Source organism: Bos indicus x Bos taurus, chromosome 11 (assembly GCF_003369695.1).
Source record: "Bos indicus x Bos taurus breed Angus x Brahman F1 hybrid chromosome 11, Bos_hybrid_MaternalHap_v2.0, whole genome shotgun sequence".
NCBI lineage: Eukaryota > Metazoa > Chordata > Mammalia > Artiodactyla > Bovidae > Bos > Bos indicus x Bos taurus.
Window position 1 is genome coordinate 96,563,674 of NC_040086.1, and position 19,153 is coordinate 96,582,826.

Consider the following 19,153-nt stretch of genomic DNA (forward strand, 5'->3'; position numbering starts at 1 on the left):
CTTCCACTGCATGCATTATACATGGCAGGGGGGCCCCTAGGTGCGGAGGGGAGGGGAGAGAGAGGAGGGAGGGTCGTCGGAGAGGAGAGGAAGGGACTGGGAGGGGCCGGGAGGAGAGGAGGGGAAGGGCGAGAGCCTTGGGAAAGAAGTGGAAGGCAGGGAACCAGCAGGAGAGCCGGGGACCGGCTGGGCGGGGCGGGGGCCAGAGCCATAAGCCACACCCTGCAGGGGGCGGGGTCCCGGTGGGCTGGAGCCCCGTGGGGCTAGGGTCCCGCCTTGCCTGATGAGGGTCCCACTGAATCCGGAGCCCTCCAGCCAGAGTCGGGCAGGCGAGGCTCCTCTGTTGTGTCGGGGTTGGGGGAGGGAGGGAAGGTGGACCCGATCCCCCCCAGGGGTCCCCAACAAAGCCTGTCCCCCGATTCGGGGACCATTCCCCACTTCCTTACCCACCGGGAGGGCCAAGCCCTAAACCCTGCTGGGCATCTGGGCTCAAGCTGGAGGCTCTTCAGCTCCTAAGGAGTTAAAAACCTCCCTGGAAATTACCCCGTAATGACCTAATTAAAGACTTCAGGGCCACCTACTCCAGGGTGAAAGCTAATAACACCCTCCCAACAATAATAATCCTGGTGGAGCCTCCTCCCCCCACCCCGTTATTGCTGCAGCCTCAGCCCCCCTTTCCACCACCCCCACCTGACTCCCCTCCTCCTCTGGTCCTGCCTGCGCAAGCTGGTGGTGTCTGGGGGCCGGCCAGGGGCTGAGCCCCAAGCTGGGCAGGGAAGGGCTCAGGATGGGACCAAGGGGAGAGGCCTGAGATAGTCAAATTTCCATTGCTGAATATTTAATGAAGCCCAGCGCGGTTTATTTGGTTGGCCTGTCGATTTTTATTCTTCTGTCAATAGCTTCTCATATGTGGGGCTGTAATGATCTTTAGCAGGGCCTCTCCAGGGACGGCTGCCACTAAATGCAATTATGGATTTTATACCTCAATGTGTTTGATATTTCCACTGATCTAATTTGCAGCCTGGTAGTTTATTGTTTGGCATTTTAATGGCGTTCAAATGCTATGGGAAATTTGATTTCTTTTTATAATTCCTCCTTAACGCAGTTAATGCGGGTGGCGGGTTGGCCCAGATTTTTACAGCCCAATGTATAGAAAGAAGAGAGAAAAAAAGATCACACCCTGTATACACTTAAGGATGTGTCCACTGAAGGATGTGCTCCCTTTGAGGAGTAGGGCCCAGGTGCCTACCTGCCTTGGGGTGGAGACCTCTGTTGGCTGGTGTAGGGAGCTGGGACTGAGATGCAGGGAAGCTAGTGTGACTCCTTGCTCCTACACGCAGTTTCTTGCTCCCTCTGAGCCCCATGGTCTGCTGGCCTTGTCCCGAGACCTCTGCAAGTGGCTTTCAGGTCATTGCCCTGCTCAGTTCTGAGCAGCTGCAGAGTCAGAGAGGCCAGCCCTCCCACTGCCACCAGTTTTTGTGGCCTGCATCTGAGGGCAGGGGCTACACCCAGTCCTGGGCCTTTGAGACCAGGGGTGATTTTGTGACCTGCCTGTCATCGGTGTGACACGTCCTCATGGGGCCTCAGTCACATTCACCAAGTGTGTCCACTTCCAAGTCCCGGGTCAGGGCGGTCCCCAGTTCTGCCCCCCATGCACCTCTCCTTCCTGGCCTGCTCGGGAAGGCTAAGTGTGGGGGTGTGGCTAGGATGGGCCCTGGCTGCTCCGTGTCCCAGACCTGGGTTCCTAGAGGCCGTGCTGGTTCTTTCCTAGGCTGGACTGGAACAGAGAGGAAGCCAAGGTCCACAGAGCTGGGTGGAGGACCCCCACCTCCTTGGGGCAGCCTCCCTAAGCAGAGCCACTTTATTTCCTGACAGTGAGTCCATCGGCCAGGCTCTGGCCACGAGGGACCTTCTGCCCTTGATTAGTGGGGTATGCCTGTGGAGGACACTGTGTCGCTGTGGCCCCGCCCATGGAGGACAGCTCGGGCCAGTCCACCAGCAGTTGCTCTTGATTTTCTAAGACACCTTCTGGGGAAAAGGGTCCAGAAAGGCTCAGGAATTTCTTCCAAGTGGCCTGCCGGGAAGTGAGCGAGGAAATGGTCCACGGCAGGTGAACTGAGTTCCTGTGTCTCGGGCAGCCTGGCCTGGGGAGCAGTGAAGGAACTCAGCCTCAGGCCTTCCAGGAGGGTCTGTCTGGTATTCCTGCGGCCTGCAGACCCCATGTTCTGGTTTGGAAGATGCCCTTTCCTGGCACAAGTGGGCCTGGAGTCCAGTTGCTGGGGATGCAGAGTGAATCTGGCCACCTTTTACCAGACACCCACTGTGTGCCGAGCAGAGTGCTGAGCACTTGGCATACGTCGTCTTGTCACAGCCCCAGGAAATGCAGGTACCATTGTTATCCCCATTTCACAGAGACATAGACTGAGGCTCTAGGAATTTCACAACACCTGCCTGAGACCATAGTAATGGCGGGGCCAGAACAGGAAGCGAAATGTGAGTAGCTTCAGAGGTGCTGCTCTTGACCATGTGTCTCATAGTACAGCGGTCCCCAATCATTTGGGCACCAGGGACCAGTTTCATGGGAGACAGTTTTTTCCATGGACCAGGAGTGGTGGGGGGAGATGTTTAGGGATGATTCAAGACCATAACGGGCTTTCCCGGTGGCTTAGCAGTAAAGAATCCTCTTGCAATGCAGGAAACACAGGAGATGCAGGTTCAATCCGTGTGTCAGAAAGATCGCCTGGAGAAGAGCATGGCAACCCACTCCAGTATTCTTGCCTGGGAAGTCCCATGGACAGAGGAGCCTGGTGGGCTGCAGTCCGTATGCAGGGTCTCAAAGAAACACGACTGAAGCAACGAAGCACGCATGTGCTCATAAGAGCATCGCATTTATTGTGCTCTTTTATTTCTAATCGAACACAACTGCTGATCTGACAGGAGGTGCCGGTCTGCGCCCAGAGTTTGGAGACCCCTGTATTACATTCTTCCCAGGGCCAGCGTGCCTGCGTAGGGAGAGATGTCACCTCCTAGCTGGGGTCCACCTCTTCCTCACCTCCTCCTCCTGCTCGTCCTCCTCAGCAGAGCTGACCCTAGTTTCTGTCCCTATGCCAGGCTACCCCCATAACCCACAGGGCTGCTGGCTCAGGCACAGTGGGTGGGTTCTGTCTTGGGAAGTTTTGTACCTTCCGGAAAGGAATGGCTGTCCTTCCCTCCTGGGGGATTCTAACCCCCCACCTCCCCCAGGTTTCTGCTGTGTCCAGTCCATCTTCTGCACAGCTGCTGTTCACAGTACTAGCCCTGCCAGCCTCTTGGCCTCTTAAATGTAAGCCATCGCAGTAAGAGCTCACACTCATGAACCCCTACTCCAGACCAGGCCCTGGGTGAGCACTTCTCACACATTGTCGCACAACTCCATGAGGCAGGGACCATGGTTATTTCCATTTTACAGATGAGGAAACTGAGGATTAGAGAGGACACATTCCTGTTAGGGGACTAGTATAACTCAAAGCTTCCCTCTCCAACACCCCCCACAATTAGAACAATTAATTATATTACTCCATTGCTTTCTTGTGTGTCTCATGCCACCTAATGCCATGGCAATTTGTGTTCACGTGGTGCTAGTGGTAAAGAACCCCCCTGCCAGTGCAGGAGACAGAAGAGACACGGGTTTAATCCCTAGGTCTGGACAATCCCCTGGAGGAGGGCATGGCAGCCCACTCCAGTATTCTTGCCTGGGAAATCCCATGGACAGAGGAACCTGGTGGGCTTGGTCTGTGGGATCTCAAAGAGTTGGACACGACCAAAGTGCCTTAGCATGCGTGTGTCTCCAGCCAGCCTGGGAGGCCCAACAGGCTGGGGCAGGGTCAGTCCTATTCATAGTCTGTCTGTTGCTATAACAGGGCCTGGCAACCCCCAGACACCAGAAAGCGTGTTGAACAAATGCACGAATGAACTAGTAAAGGCCCAGAGCCCGTACTCCTGACTTCTCCTTACAGGCTTTCTAAGATCTCCTGGCACCTTCAGGAGAGATCCAAGTCTGGGTACCAGGTGCCACGGTTTCCCTACCCCTTAGGTCCCACTGCCAGCCCCTCAGCCCCACTCCAGATGCCCAGTTTTCACCTCCAAGCCTCACTTTCCCCAGATACTCATCTCTCCATGTGCCTCTGTGCCCGGGTCCACACCGTCCTCTCCATCAAAGAGCTTCGCCTCCCCTCACCAGGCAGACTTCACTCATCCTCATCCTGCACCACCCAGCTCCGGGGTCAGCACCCGCCCCCCAACCTGGCGGTCTCTGCAGTGCCCTGCAAGGCTGCCCTGCCTGCACCCCTGCTGCCCCAGCCCTCATCACATGGCTCTGCCAGTGTCCCCTGCTGCCCTCGCGTTGCTTGGAGAGAGAGTCTCCCACAACCGCACAGGCACAGGGGAGGGTCTGCTGAATGAATGAATAAAACAGGGAAAACAAGGAGAAGGAGCGCTTCTTCTGTGGGTCGTCTCAGGCAACTCCCCTGCCCAGGCTGGAGGTTGACAACACATTGGCCCCCTGCTCGCCTAAAAACTCCTGCCCTGGGATGGAAGGGAAAATGGATTGAAACTCTCTTGGCCTCCAGTGTGGACAGGACACTATCAGTCAGTGATGGATAAGCAGCCCCGCTTTGGCCTCACCCTGTCCTTAGAGCTGAGTGTTAAGTGAGCTCCTCCCTTCCCAGCCCCAATCAGTAGTGAAATCAGACCTGAGTAATCTGATGTTCCACTTAGGAAAGAAAACAGGATTCCCCAGGTGGGGAGGAGGCTGAGGCCTGGTGGGCAGTGGAGGACAGCCTGCTAGCATCAGCGTCAGCCATCAGGGGCCTGATAAGATCTTCACAGCTTGTTATCCTGGGTCAGGCTGCCTTGTGTGCTTGGCTTGGGGGAGCTCTCCGGGTAGCTGGATCTGCTCTCTGTACATAACCCACCTGAGGAGGGCTGCAGGGGCTGTGTGTACATGTGGAGACAGCTGCAGGAGAAACTGGGTCCCGAGGGTTCTGTCTGCCCCCAGAAGCACCAGCTTTTGATCCTTGAGCCTTCAACTGCATCTCATAACAGAGCCCAAGAGAAGGGGTGAATGCCCACAGTGCGGTTCGGTGGGGTCAGTGTGAGCCTAGCTTAGTCACTCACCAGCAGTATGCCCTTGAGAAAATCACATACCCTTTCTGAACTGCAGTTGCTACTCTGTAACTGGGGAGTACAATTCCTACTCCTGGGTTGTGGACCAGACTTAGTGACATCTTGTTTAACCCTGACACAGCTAAACAAAACGTAGGTGACCAAGCCACTCATTGGCCAAATCAGGCCACTTTCAGAGTGAAAGGGGAGGTTATTAATAATTGTGTTGGAACCACAGGTATGCACCAGGACCCTCCCAGGAATCCTGGGATATATGGTCACCTGTCAGTAAAATGGGCTTTCCTGGTAGCTCAGCTGGTAAAGAATCTGCCTGCAATGCAGGAGACCCCAGTTCACTTCCTGGGTCGGAAAGGTCCCCTCAAGAAGGGGTAGGCTACCCACTCCAGTATTCTTGCGTTTCCCTCGTAGCTCAGATGGTAAAGAATCCACCCGCAATGCAGGAGACCTGGGTTCAATCCCTGGGTTGGGGATATCTTCTGGAGGAAGCCATGACAACCCACTCCAGTATTCTTGCCTGGAAAATCCCCATGGACCAAGAAGCCTGGCGAGCTACATATAGTCCATGGGGTCACCAAGAGTTGGACACAACTGAGCGACTAAGCACAACATCAGTAAAGCACTTTTCAGGGATCAGGGCCATGGTATCTCAAAGTATGCCATTAGGCTCCCATATCATTCCCTAGTGCTTATTGGCAAAGGGCTCCTGGGATTAGCTGAAAACAATACTCTGTAACAATGATGGAGCACTTAATGCATGCCAGTCACCATGCTGTCTCATGGGATTGTCACAATAACCTGATGAGATCGGTACCACTTTTATGTCCACTTTACAGATGAGGAAACTAAGGCTCAGAGGGGTCATGTGACTTGCCAAGGTCTCACGGCCAGGAAGGAGCAGGACCAGGGCCTGCAAGGAGGTCTGGTTGACTCCCAGGGTGAAAATGTGACCAGTGGACTGCACTGCCCGTGATCCCACCAGGTCTGCCCAAGCAGCCGAGGGGAGAGGAGGTTGGGCTGATAAAGGGCCATCTGGAGGCCAGGTGGGAGCCATCTCGCCCTGCCAGGTAACTGGGCTGCCAGCTCTTGGGCCTGCACGGGCCTCCCCAGGCCCTCGGTGTCCTGCCAGCAGGGCATCTGCAGAGCTGGTTTCCCGGCTGGAGGGTCTCCCCCATCAGCTCAGCAGCTGTCAGGATTAAAGAATGAGATGGGGAGAGAAATCTATAAACTGCGGTTTTGAAAAACCTGTTTGTTGGGCGAGCTATTGATTGACTGGAAGGAAGCCTCCTCCCAAGTCACCATTTAAACTTAACGGGCTACAGAGGATGGTGGGTCAACCAGGTCAGGCGCAGAGGACGGGGAGGGAGGTGGTAATTTCCCCCTGCCCCAGCCTAGTCCCCTCCCCAGAATAACTTGCTTGGATTCCCTGGCGTAGGGATGCCCCTGCAGCCTTAGGACAGCTGTCTTTGGGGATCAGTTGTTCCCTACACAGGAGGCTTCCTGCTTCCACGGCCTACATCACGGGATGGTGCTTGACCTGGGCAGGGGTAGGGCCCTCGCTGAGACAGGGCAGGAGAGAGAGTGGCTTTGCCCTTCAGCTGAACTGAATGAGAATCCTATTGTGCCCCTCCCCAGGCCTCAGATTCCCTTTCTGTAAAATGGGACCACGACCCACCATGCAGGGCACTGGGTGACTTAGATGCGTGCTCAGCTGGGCTCAATGCAGAGGGCGAACGGTTCCAGGCACATCTTCCTGAGTCAGGTGGAGAACGGGTAGGGGGTTTCACTTGGGATTCTCTGGATCAAGAGAGGCCCTTTCAGCAGCTGAGTTCCTCGGAATCCCTGCCAAGAGCTGACAAGGATGGGGGCTGGAGGGTTCTCCTGCACCCCCAGCCCACCTGCTGTCAGTCACCCCCCAAAGAGGCACTCTGTCCCCCTCTCCCACCTGCTGCCGGCGGCAGCAGGCATCCGCCCTCGTTGCATTCTTCTGACTTGCTCCTGATTTGTGTTCATGTGGTTGGGTTGCCCCCCACCCCCCTGGAGGTCCTGCTGAAGAGCCTTCCTCAGATCAGGGAGGCCACCTGTCAAACAGACCTCCCCCTGCCACAACGAGCTGGCACCTTTCTCCAGAACTAGCACCTGACCCTGGGCAGACCCCTCCCTGGCACCACCTCTGGGCCCCGTTGGCCTTGTGGAGGAACACAGGGAGGACCCTGTACCTGGATGCTGTCCTTGGGGAGCCCTTGTCTGACTGGGGAGAGGGATGGATACTGGTGACACCAAACCCGGGGTGGTCCCTGCTGTGCTTGAGGGATGTCCTGAGGCCCTGCAGGGAGCAGAACCCCTTCTAACCCAGCCCTTCCACACAGGTACACACAGACTGAATTTCAACCCACTCACCCCTCTCAGGAGCATCTTGTTCAGTGAACAACCTACACAAGCATACAGAGCAGCCTGGGTGATCCATGGAGGCAAAGTCCACAGGCAAGGCAATTACTCTCTTTGAGTCAGAGATGGCACTCCCAAGGCTGAAAGGTGGAAGAGTTGTGCTTCCCAGACCCCTTGAATCCGCAGAGGGGAAGGCAGGGGATGGTGTTGGTGGAGAATGGCTCCAAGGGGACCTGGAGGGGAAGTGGGCTTGTCCTTGGAATCCTCAGATTCCATGGTGAAGCATTGGATTTGACTCCAGAGTCCAGAGGGGGTTTTGAGAAGGGAGCAGTAGTGCCCAGCTGCTTCAAGGAGGGTGTGCTGATGAGGGAGGAGAGTTAGGGAAACACTAGTCCTGGGATGGGAGTCCCATGAAGGCAGGGTTTGCCCTGGCTTGTTCTGCACGTAATACTGTCCTTGGAGCCCAATAGGCACTTCTCCTGAGAGAATTTTTGACCCAGAAGAGAGCGTTAGAATCTTGGCTCAGTTCTTGTCATTTGAGGCCAAAGATTCCTGGCTTCTTGGGGGTGCTACCAGGGCAAACCATGGGGCTGAATTCTCGTCTCCTTTTGAATAGAAGAAGAGACCCTCAGTTTGCTCCCCTGTGATGTGGGGTGAGGCCCCAGAGTCGAATGTGGGTGTTGAGAGGAATGTCTGAGTGCCTAGAAAAGCATAAAGGTATACTGACCCCTCTTATCTCATTTGTCCATTCTCCCACCCACTCACCCACCTGTCCATCTACCCATCTGCCCATCCATCCATTTATGTATCCATCCATCTGTTCATCCATCCATCCAATCACTCAACCACCTACCTATCCATCTAACCATCTGTCCATCTGTTTGTCCTCTGTCCATTCTTCCATCCATCCATCCATGCACCCACTCACCTATCCATCCATATATTATTTACTGAGAGTCCACTCTACACCAGATTCCATGTTAGACAAAGACATGGGAGTGCAGTCTACATGCATAGTCTGCCCTCGTGGACTCAGTCCAGTGGGGGACACAGACAAGTCATCAGGTGACTAGGTGCAGCAGTATCCAGTCCCATGAGGCCAGGGCCAGTATGGACATCTGTTAAGACAAGTCTCTTGGCTGCTGGGTTCCATTTTGGGGAGATGAGCAGAGTCCAGCCCTTAGAGCTGGCGTCCCCAGAATCAAACTCTTGGTCCAGTCCACACATAATTCTTGAGCTCTTCCCCTATGCCAGACCTTGCCCTAGTGCCAGGACATTGCAGGCAAGGTCCCTGCCCTTGGAGCAGGGGGTTCGGGGCACATGCTCACACCTTGTGCTGGTTCTGCAGTTGCTAAGGTGAAATGAACAAAGTCACGGGCTACGGGGGGACACAGACAGACTGACAGCCCTGAGAGCTCCAAATCAAGGTTTGGGGTTTGCTAAGAGGGCAAGCACGTTTTACTTTGCTGGATCAGAGAGGGTCTAGGTAAGAGGGAACAAATTAACTTACTCTATTGAACAAATATCCTTTTAGCTTTATTATTATCATCATCATCAAAGTATTACTATCATCACCAAAGTGATACATGCTAGGAAAAAGTCAAATATAGACTGTCTAAACAAAGAAGTGTAAGCCCTCTCCCCACCCTCTGCCCCCTCCCCTTGGAGATCAACTCATTTAGAGGTGGGACCAGTTCCTCCGGACACTGCTCCACAGTTACATTCAGTTCTGTATGCAAGACTGGGACAGGGTGGAATCGTGCTGCACACACTCTTTGGCAGCTTGCATTTGTCACTTACTGGGCAGTTCCTTTCCTGTTGATGCCCCCTCGTCACTGTGCGCTGGCCCAGAGTCCCTTTGCGTGCATGCATGCTTAGTCACTCAGCCATGTCTGACTCTTGCGACCCCATGGACTGTAGCCCGCCAGGCTCCTCTGTCCATGGGATTTTTCAGGCAAGAATACTGGAGTGGGTTGCCATTTCCTCCTCTGGGGGTGGGGATCTTCCTTACTCAGGGATCAAACCTACGTCTCCTGTGTCTCCTGCATTCCAGGTAGATTCTTTACCCATTTAGACATTGGGAAAGCTCCTAGAGTCCCTTTAACCAGCCCCTAATGATTAACAAGTGGTTTGTATCCGGTTTTCACTATTACAGACACTGCCACGGTGAGCATCCCTGCACAACAGCTTTGCACAGTTGCACGAGTGAATTTGGCTGTGAGTTGGGAGAGTAGGGGACCACCAGGTGGACTGGAGGGGAAAAGCAAACACCCATAGATGTGGAGAGGCTTGGTCCAAGAACTGGTCAGTGTCTCCGGGGAGGTGCCTGGTAGGGGAGGTTCCCTGATCTGACTGATTCGCTCAGGAAGCCGCATTGGGAGGAGGCAGAGCTTGGGGCGCCTGCTCGGGACTCTCCAGATTCTGGCCCTGCATGGGGATGCCAGGTTCTCAGGGAAGTCCAGAGATCTCATGCAGCCTCAGGCCTAGCCTCACAAGCCCATGCTCTGTCCTTTGGAGCGGCCAGTCCAGGGCAGTCTTGGGAATGGACTTGCAAAGTTCCTGGGGACACAGACTTCTCTCCCCAGAGAGCCAGTAGCTGCCTCCCCCTCCATCCTGCTGTCTCCAGGGAGCTGTCATCCCCATCCTCCCCTGCCTGCTCTCCTGACCCTGACAGCTCCTTGGGTGATGGGAAAGGCAGCTTTCCAGCACGTGGCCCTGACGCGATGCTGTATGCATTTCTGTTTTTTCCGCATGTTGTGAAATTCATAACGCCCGGTAATGACTTCCTCACTGTACTGGGTAAAGAGAAGGAAAGGGGGAGGGGGGAATAGAAAAAGGCCCTTGAAGAAAAATGAACCGTGGCAGGCATGGACTCCATTTGTAACAATATGGAAATTGATTGTTGAGTCAGAGGAATATTTTGTAGTTTGCTTAGCTGTGCTCAGCACTAATAGCCAGGAACATTAGCGAACCCAGGGAATGAGTTATGGGCACATTAAGGAGGCCTCGAGGCTCCCATGCCTCCCTCGGAGGCAGGTCCCAGCCCCCCTCGATTCTGCCCACCACCGTGGGCACTAGCTCCTTTCTCCCCTGGGAAGACCGGACAGGTCTGCGACTCCTTCTTGAGGAGGAACACAGGTGCCGTCTGGGTGGGGTGGTGGGGGCTGGGCTTGGGTTCGGATCTGAACGCCTCTCGCTTGTTTGCTGTGTTACCTTGGGCCGCTGACTTGACCTCTCTCAGTCTTAGTTTCTTCTCACCCGTAAAATGATGTTCATCATCCCTCGCCTAGGGAATGTGGGGAAAATAATGAATTTGAAGCCAGGAGCTCAGGGATGGGCAGGGCGGTGGCTCAGCCAGCCAGGGGCTCAGATGCGGAAGGGGATGACTGTCCAGTTAAAGATGATGCTGGACTCAGTGGAGAGATGCTGAGTGGCCAGTGGAGGCCCTGGGAGGGAGCCACCAGGCTGCACAGGACCGTGAGGCAGCTGCGACCATAGTGATGGGGAGAAATCGGGTGGAGGGGGGCCGTGACTTCTAGCCCCCTCTACACATCAGCAACTTCCCAATCCGGAGCTCCCTGCCAAGACAGAGCGTCAGACTTCTTGACTTCCTCACATGAGGGTCTTCAGGGCCCTGAGACACCACTGACCCTGAAGTCGTGGTCCCCACCCTGACCCATCGACCCCTCTTTACTGCTTTGATGAGAGGCAACCGTCGTCTTGTCCTGGTGCTCAGGTCAGACTCCTTGATGCCTCCTTCTCCCTCACCTCCTACATCCCTGCCGTCTGCCCTCCTGACTGTCACTCAGACCTCTGCCCTTCTCCCTGTCCCCTTGGCCACCCCCAGCCCAGGCCTTCCTTCTTTCTTCCTTCCCCGGACAGCTGCCTCAGCCCTCTGCCTGCCAGCTGCTCCCCTCTGCCCCGAAGCATGCTTTTTAAAATGTCATCTGACTTTATCACTCCCTCGCTTAAAACCCAAGACCCTTCCAGAGACCTTCTGGGAATCCCCTACAGGCATTCACCTGCTATACCTCCCTGTGTCCCCCGCCAACTCCCCTCCTGTGTATACTCTGGCACCAGGGTTCTCAAACCAGATGAGGTGTCAGAACCACCCCTCCACCCCCCGCTACCCCGCCTAGGACTTGTTAAAATAACCGCAAACCATAGTTTGTACAAACTACCAACAAGCTAGTGTGTTAAAACACTTCCCCAGGGTTTCTGATCCAATACATTGGGGGTGGGGCCTGAGGATTTTGCATTTCTAATAAGGTTCCAGGCCTCCAGGCTGTGGTCACTGTTCTGGAAACTTCACCCTGAGAACCACTGTTCTAGGCACATTTTTTTTTTTCAGTTGTTCTCAAACATCAGGTTCATTCTCGACTCCAAAGGTCTGCACCTGCGTGTCTGCCAATGAGAGTGTTCTTTCTTCCTCTTCTCAGCCTGGTGAGCCCCAGTCCATCTTCTCTCCATGTCCCCAGGCAGAGGTCCACCAGGAGCCCCTCTTTCACAGCAGCCTTTATCCCTGTTGGTCTGCACAGCAGGAGCTCTTGTCTGATTACCTCTGAGTCTCCAGGAGGGCCAGGCCTCAGATAATGGGCTTTCTGCCCTGCTCAAGCGTCAGAGCAGCTTGTGCTAGCAGGTCAAGCATAGAACCTGGCTTCCATGGGGACAGGCTGTGTGTGGGGGACACGGACCCTGGTCAGCCCTCCTGGAACCCACAGGGCACAGAGGCCTCTGGGAAGACAAGGCCAGAGCCGCAACGCGGACCCATCAGCTGAGAGGCAGGCAGGGCTCTGGGGGACAGCCCAGTGTTTTGTTTTAATCACGAACGAGATGCTGACGTGCGCCTCCCCGGGGGACAGTGAGGGGGAGACCAGCCCTGCCAGCCGTGGAGGCGCTTCTGCAAACAGTGAGGAAAACCCAAGTCAGCATCGGCGGGGGAGAGAGGGCCAGCGGTCCTGGAAAGAGAACATTTCTTACGCCAGGAAGGCAGCGGGAAAGCCCCGACACGGCTCTGCGGCGCGGCCTCCTGGCTGACTGCTCGGCTGCCCAGCGCTCGGGCCTGGCCTGGCGCGCCCGGGGGGTCCCCAGGGCAGTGTGGCCGCTGGCTTCTTGAGGGGGCCCCGTTGGGAGCCACCATGCAGTTGGAAGTTGTGGCTGCAGCAAAACTTCCAGCGCATCCTTTTCCGTGGGTGCCCTGGGCGGCCCTCCGCGGGCAGGGAAACTGCTCACCATACCTATTTTAAACACCAGTGTGATGGTTTATGGCCCATCGAGGGATAATTACGGAGTGCAGAACCCGGCTTTTATGGCCCCTCCTCCCCGGGGCGCACTTAGAGAACAGTATGTGTCATGTAGCCAATTTAGATAATGATTCTGATAAAGATAAACGGAATTGTTTATTATAAGTAATTGGGTCTGCTAAGGCCCAGATGAGGCGGGGGTGGGGAGGATGCACTCAGATGTGGGGACAGGGGCCGGATGGGGCTCCAGGGCGGAGACAGGCCTGCTCCCCTCTCCTCGTATCTGTGCGTGTCTCTCTGTCTCCCCTTCTCTGCTCTCCTTTCTCCATCACCTCTGGGGCCTGAATGGATGGATCCTCCTCCATCTGTATCCTGGGCAGAGGCTGCTCCTGGGCAGAAATAAATCATGGGGTTTTCTGTCGAGTCAGCTGAGCGGGGAGGCACCTGGAGGGAAGGCTGGGAGGATCAGGAGAGGCTTCGGACCCGCCCTGGGCTCCAGGGCAGCCCCAGCCTGTTGGCCACAGACCCCATGCAGGTCCCTGGACCCCTGAGGGCTACTGTCCTGCCGGCAGCTGGCAGGTGTGCAGAGAGCGTGCAGGGAACTGGGGGCAACCCGGAGCTGAGCGGCAGAGCTGTCTCAAGGGGGACAGTGGCTCCCTGGTGGGGGTCTTTGTGAAAGATAAACAAAATGAAGGCCCTTCCAGCCCAGCCCCGCCCTGCAACACACACACACCTGAGACCTCTAATTATGCCGCAGCCCCGGGCAGGCCGTGGGAACGCTGCCCCTTTAACCTGCTCGTCTGACCCCTCTCCCCCAGGCCCCTCCTGGGTCTCAGTGCCTGGCTGTGTGGGGCGGGGCAGGGCGGGAGTTGGGGACGGGATCCTGAAGACCCAGCTTCTGAAGGATGAAGGCTCAGAGATTAGAGCCTCAGAGAACAGGACCTAGTTCCCCAGGTCTCTGAGATGAGGACCCACAAAGCCAGGCCCTGAGCTAAGGGTTTAACAAGCCCAGGTGCACACCCACAGGTCCGGCAGACCAGCCCCCTTAGGGGTGGGGCAGAGACCTACAAGCCAGGGTCTTAGATGGATCCCGCAATGTAGTTTGAACGGGAAACTGCAGAAGCCAAGGCGGGAGCTTAGGGGACCCCACAAAATAGGGGAATCCTATAAACCAGGGCCCTTGAGGAAAAAAAAAAAGCCATAAGCCAGGGTGCCTGAAGCTTGGGGGTCCCCGAGAGCCAAGACCCTTGAGGCAGGGTCCTCACCACAGAGCCCCCCCTCCCAGTGGCCCATCAGACCCAGGTGTAAGGGGCCCCAGCTAGGCTGCCCGAGGCTGCAGCTCCCCCGGATTGAAACCCAAACCGGAGGAGCGGCCTGTCACCTGCCTGTGATCCTCGCATGATTGAGAGGGGGGGCAGGGGCTGCAGGCCCGCAGGCAGCTCCTCTGCGGGGAGCAGCGGCGCAGCAGGAGTCTGAGGAAAGAGCAGGGGGTTTTCTCTTTCTTCCCCTTGCGCTTATCTGATCACAGCCCAGGGGAGGGCTCCGGTTCAAAGGCAGTGTCCTTATCAGCTGGGATTTGTTTGGGGCGTGATAACTGCACCTGGCAAGGAAGCCATCCTGCAGGTGGGAGGGGGACGGGCAGGCAGCCTGGGAGGGTCCCCATTGCTCCTCTGTGAGTGTGCACGCATCTTTCTGCACCGACTGTCTCTGCGTGCGCAGGTCGGCGTGCCCTGTGCGTCTCCCTGTCTCTGTGTGTGCGCCACACGGCTGTGCTGGGTTCTGTGCACGTCTCCCGCCCGTGTGTGACTTTGTGCACGCAGGTGGGCACGGTGCGGACCTGCTCTGCACAGACCACAAAAAGAAGGGGCTCAGGTCTGTGCCTGGGACCGGACTTTCCCAGTGATGCTGGTCCTTGCCCGTCCACACCCTCCCGTGGGAACCAGGGGGTGGGTAGGTAAGTGGCACCCCAGGTCACATGGATACAACGAGGACAAGGGGAGTGAGGAGGCACACGATGCCGAGGTGTGGCCCTGGACACGCTTATGGAGAAGAAAGAACCCCAGGGAGAGGCCAAATCAGGTGAGGGAGACGGTCCAGCCTGGGGCCAGGGAAGACTGAAGAGCGAAACCAGCTGCAGGGCCAGGGTGCCTAAAGGCAGGAACAGAGCAGGGGGCCCAAGGGTGTCATGGGGCCTGGGTCCTTTTGTGCTAGGAGTTGAGTTCGCTTGAGACCCATCCCCCATCCCAAGCCCCTGATCCCCTGGTTTGGGTTTTATTTCTTTAAAGTAGATATTTTAAAATTAATTTTTTATTTTGAGATAATTGTAGAATCACGGGCAGTTGTAAGAAATAACACAGAGCGATCCCTCGTACCCTTTACTCAGTTTCCCCCAGTGGTGACGTCTGAAGTACAGCCTCTCGACTCGGAGATGGACACCAGTACCATTCCGATTTCCCCGGTGTTACCTGCGTTCGAGTGAGTTCTCGGCAGTCTGATCACTAGTGCGGATTCCGAATCCACCACCCCGGATGAAGGACAGACCGATTCTATCACAAGTATGCCTCCCACTGTCCTTCTGTAGCCAAATCGGTCTCCCTCCTACCCCTACCCCTAACCCCCCAGGGTTCATTGTTTTGTCTTAAAAAAAATGGCCCCTCTGTCCACCAGGCTCCCACACTGAAAAATCAGCATATTGTCTTGGTACCCCTCATCTCCACTTCTCATCCTGTGCGTCCAGTCATCAAGGCCTGGACATTCACCTGACCCCAGTCGTTTCTAGAACTCTCTCTCTGGGGTAGCTCCAACAGTAAAGAATCTGCCTGCAATGCGGGAGACCTGGGTCCATTCCCTAGGTCGGGAAGATCCCCTGGAGGAGGGCATGGCAACCCACTCCAGTATTCTTGCCTGGAGAATCCCATGGGCAGTGGAGCCCTGTGGGCTACAGTCCATGGGGTCTCAAGGAGTCAGACATGACTGAGAGATTGACACACACCGCTTCTCTCCAACCTCCCATCACTCTCCCATCACTGCCTCGTCTCTCCATTGTACCTGGGCTCTCCTGCTCCGGGCTGGGCCCTGCCTACCCACCCACCCACAGTGGCAGCTGTAACTGGGCCCTCCTTCTCCACCACAATGTCAGCTCCATCACCACGTACCCCAGAGGTCCCGCAGCTCCATTGTTAGGATAAAAACATGAAACACTCTGGCTCTGCCCTGCCCACCTCCCGGCTGCCACTCTCTTGCACTCTGTGCTCATTCTGAGCTACTGGCCAGGCCCCTGAAATGCCACCCTCCCAAACCCTCCCCTCTGCTGGGACCCCGTACCCACTGCTGCCTCCTTCTCTTGGGTAACCCCGTCCCTCCTGCAGGTTTTGGCTGGAGGGCCACAACCAGGGGCCTTCCCCGGCACTCCGCCTGGGTTTGCTGCCCCTCGGCTGGGGTACTGCAGCCCCCATCCTTCGTATTGTCACAATCTGTTTACTCACTGGTCTTCCCCAGAGACGGCAAATAATTTGAAGGCAGAGCTGGTGTCTGTTGGTGCTGAGAGCCTGGTGTCTACATGGCTCGAAGCAGGCCCCCAAATCGAGCTTGTGTGAATGATCAGTGGACGGGTGGGTGGGTGGTCGTAGGTGCCCAGGTGGGGATAGACAGCCGGGGATGGTAGCCAGTGGAGGGAGAGAGTTGCTCTTGCCAAACCGTAGCCACATGTCCCAGAAGCAGGCCTTCCCCCATGACCACTCTCACCTGGGACCTGAGTGCCAAGGCCTGAGCAGCTGTCTCTGGAGAAGGAAATACAGATTAATAAATTATTGAGTGCCTTCTGGATGCCGAGCAGGGAGCATGCCCCAGGAAACGAAGCAGGCCAGTGGAAGAGTAGGATCAGTTGTGACACACAGTCCTGGGTCTGTTTTTGCCTGCTGGGTGACCGTGGACAAGTCCCTTCACCCTGTGAAACGGTGGGTTACGATACCTTGTGAGCAGGGCCCAGGAGGAGCCAGGGAAGCAGTGGGCACAACTGGAATAAAGCTGTGCTTTCGTAGTGGAATAGTTAACTTTTGGGGGCTCCCAAAGATGCCCTGGCCTGGAGTCAGAGCCAGGAGGGTGTCCCCAGCTCAGCCCTGAGGACCTCACCAGACCTGCCCTCTAGTGCTCGCATGTGGCCCCCGTTGATGGGAAGGTCTAAGTGCCCTCACTGCCCCGGACACCCAGCTGGTTCTCTTGAAGAGCAAGGTGGAACACTGATGGATGGGGCTGAGGGGGCTGCCAAGGGTGCCAGACATTGTGGGTCCCCTCCCCAGTGCAAGGGAATTCCATCCTGGGAGAGAAGACAGGCAGATGGAAGGGGGGTTCCAGGCAGGGATGACTGGCATCCCAGACAGGAATCCTGGCTTTGCCTCGGACTAGCTGAGAAGCTCTGCACAGCAGAAGCAGCACAGAAAGAGGGGGTTTGCTATGTGTTGGGTTTTTTTAAATTATTTGTTTTGGGGGGAAAGATTGAAGGCAGAAGGAGAAGGGGACAGCAGACGATGAGACGGTTGGATGGCATCACCGACTCAATGGACGTGAGTTTGAGCAAACTCTGGGAGATAGTGACGCACGGGGTAGCTTGGCACGCTGCAGTCCATGGGGTCGCCAAGAGTCGGACACAACTTAGAGACTGAACAACAACAAACATTCATTCATTTATTTCTGGCTGTGCTGAGTCTTGGTTGCTGCGCGGTGTCTCCCTTAGTTGTGGCGAGTGGGGTTGCTCTCTAGCGGCGGCGTGCAGACTTCTCGCTGGGGTGGCTTCTCTTGTTGGGGAGCGCGGGCTCTAGCTGAGCGAGCTTCAGTAGTTGTAGTGTATGGGCTCCCGAACTCGGGCTTAGTAGTCGTGGCGCACGGCCTTAGCTGCCCCGGCAGCACGTGGGATCTTCTCGGACCAGGGATCAAACCTGTGTCTCCTGCATTTGCAGGCAGACCCTTCACCACTGAGCCACCAGGAAAGCCTGGGTTTGGCTGTTTTGTTCACTGTTCCCTAATTCTCAGAACAGGAGCTGCTCAGAAACTATTTGTTCAATGACTGAATCAACCTTTGGGCAAATCGTGTCACTTCTCTAAGCCTCAGTGGGAAATGGTTTTGCTGCTGTTTTGTCTGACAGATAATTCACATCACATAAAATCCACCATTTCAAAGCGTGCAATCCATGGGTTTTTAGCAGAGTCGAAAGATTGAATGCTGCCATTCCAGTCACTGAATGTGATACCGAGGGGCGAGCGATCCATAGAGTGACTGGCTTGGCTGCTCAGGGACAGGGCTGTGCCTCTTTGTTTATGATGCTTACCTGCTACTTCCTCAAAGGCGTCCAGCTTCTTAAAAGCAATGGCTCGGCTCCCTGGAGAATGCAAGGGAAGTCAGTTAAGCACCCAAGCTGATACTTTCCCTAGAAGAGAATTCCACTGAGCTCTGAGCATCCTGGCAGCTGAGACAGAAGGGGAAACAGGATGGAGTAGAGAATCCCTGAGGTCTGACCACAAGAGGCTGATAAGTTCGTTGGGAGAGATTTTTTTTTTCCTCTTCCTGTTAACAAACTCGGTTTTTACAGGTGCCTTTGGCCACCTCATGCAAAGAGTTGACTCATTGGAAAAGTCTCTGATGCTGGGAGGGACTGGGGGCAGGAGGAAAAGGGGATGACAGAGGATGAAATGGCCGGATGGCATCACTGACTCGATGGACGTGAGTTTGAGTGAACCCCGGGAGATGGTGATAGGCAGGGAGGCCTAGCATGCTGCGATTCATGGGGTCACAAAGAGTCAGACACGACTAAGCAACTGAACTGAACTGAACTGTATGAGGAATGAAAAATGGGCAGGTGTCAAGCCCTCAGCCCTTGCCTGGTGCCTGCCCATCAGAGGCTCCTTCGATGAAGTGAAATACTGACCAAGACCTCCAGAGGAGGCTGTCTACTCCCCATCACACAGTGTCAAACAGACAAGGACGAACGACAAGGAAACTGCTTGGAGAAGGCCTTTCTGAGGGTCATATGCCAGGGAAGGAAGGGATGTGACACTTCAGGGAACTTGAGGGACATGGGGCAGGTAGGGCTTGGGTGCCCAACAGGAGGGTGGAGGCCTCCACGCCCTCCGCTGGTCAGGCCACCGGACTGGGCACTGTTGCTCTGTGTTGTGGGGGATGGTCCTGGAAGTTCAGCAGCATCCTAGCCTCTACCCACGAGATGCCAATATCACCACTCCCCAGCCATGACAATCCAAGACACCTCCAGACATTGCTGCAGTCCCCTGGGGAGGTAAAATCACCCCTGGCTGATGGGGTGGACCACTGAGACGGAGGGACGCCAGACTTTCTGACCTTCCCCTGTGCT

The 19,153-nt window shown here is 55.8% G+C and overlaps 1 protein-coding gene across 2 annotated transcripts in view; it reads left to right on the forward strand.

Moving 5' to 3' along the window:
• Nucleotides 1-19,153, forward strand: part of LMX1B (LIM homeobox transcription factor 1 beta) — an 86,869-nt gene that overhangs the window by 26,283 nt on the left and 41,433 nt on the right. The window lies entirely within an intron of this gene.